We start from the raw sequence: 1,782 nt of genomic DNA on the forward strand, positions 1-1,782 counted from the left end.
TGAACTCATTTGAGAAACTATTCCAGACCCTACTGGGTGCACAGGTCTGTGACAAACAAACGTATAAGCAACTCTTATTTTATTTCAATGACCTTAACATCAGCTTTGTGGAAGATCAGGATCTGAACATTAACAAAAGAAGAGAAGCTTAAAAAACCCCATAATGCTGTGACAGAAACTACCCCATCTCAGTGTGAAATTTTACCAAAAATACCACCCTAAATCTCTACAGCAACAGAAGAATGCAGGAATGACAAAAGTATCAGTCCTGCGTCTTGCAGTCATTCCTTCAGTGCACAAACCAAGCGTAAGGCTGACGTGGGTGCTTCTTACTGCTCGGGACAAGCTAAGAATTGGCCCTTAAGGTTCAGTCACCCAGGCTTGCTTGCTCTCCATAGCAAGTCAGACACAAATGCCTGTAAATACTGGGTTTGTTGCATTTCTTGAGACAAGATCCTGCTAAAGCACAGGAAAAGTCTGAAATTTTATTTTACATTAAAGAGTTCTGTTCTTATTGTTTGAAAGAGTAAGACAAAAAGAAATACATAGCACAGTCCAAGCCATACAGCTACCCACTAAATTAATGCCTTCCTGCCACAGACACACAAGAGCCTTAAAAGAATATAAACCAGTAGGGTTTAAACACAAGTGAAAGGCATGATGTAGTGCACCAAGTGACTATTATTTATTCCATTCCAACCTTGACTATAACCTTCCAGTTAAAACTTAAACAAAATATCTTGGGTGAAACTGTCTGCAACATTTCCAATTCCCAGCATGCAGGTAAAGAAAAAAAAACCAACCCAAAACAAAACACTTTTGATTTAACATTTGATATGTTTTGTTTTCAAGGACAAGCTTCACAAGAAAAATGTAGCCACACAGAATGAACTACAACTTCCATTTTTCATTCCATTTGGTTACTGCTCAAATATTCTGCATTCATTTAATCCTAAGGTATTGTGTCTGAACAAGCATCTTGTGAGTGACTCTGAGAAGTATTCACAAGGTCAAGCACTACCTGGCATAGCATGACAAAAATGTAATACTAGATTCTGACATGAAAAAAATCCACTTCAGGAATTAGCTACATACAGAAATACGTTAGAGTGGTAAATAGTAACATTTAATCTGTGAGCAGATTTATGAGCCATGTACAGCAAAGGAATTAACCCTTAGAGCACTCTGGGAGCACAGAAAAGATGACAGTTACACAAGAGAGATAACTTGGGACACCACTGGTGAAAATGGCACTCGGGAAGAGAAGAGCCAAAAAGTGACACCTCAGAAGGAAACCCTTGAGCTCCTCACCTCATGGGAGACCTGAGTGAACAATGCTGGTGCTACCCGGCCACAGCAGACAGTGTTTCCATGAGACGGGATCACCCAAGGGGAAGACAACTAGTTTATCCCACCTTCAGTGAAAAAAGAGCTTCAAAAAATAACATTTTCACAGCTGTAGCTTCTCCTGCAAACCCTGCATGCACCTGACTTACACAGAGGTTTGAAGCAGCCCTCTCATCTGTTGTCATTCCACCTTCCAAATCCTCACATCCAGCTCCCTTGCCCACAGGCACCCTACCTCCAGTTTTTCTGCAGATTAACTTCCACCTGTAGCTACCCTCAGAATTTGAATTCAGAACAGCGATAATTTAAAGAGGTATGGGAAATACGAGGTGCAGAATAAACACAGGAGGATAAAGCACTTTGCACTTATGTCTTATTTAGAAACCATACATAGAGAAAACGTGCAGTAACAGGGAAATCACAGATTCCATCAAG

Source organism: Corvus brachyrhynchos, unplaced genomic scaffold (assembly GCF_000691975.1).
Source record: "Corvus brachyrhynchos isolate BGI_N302 unplaced genomic scaffold, ASM69197v1 scaffold4, whole genome shotgun sequence".
Taxonomy (NCBI): domain Eukaryota; kingdom Metazoa; phylum Chordata; class Aves; order Passeriformes; family Corvidae; genus Corvus; species Corvus brachyrhynchos.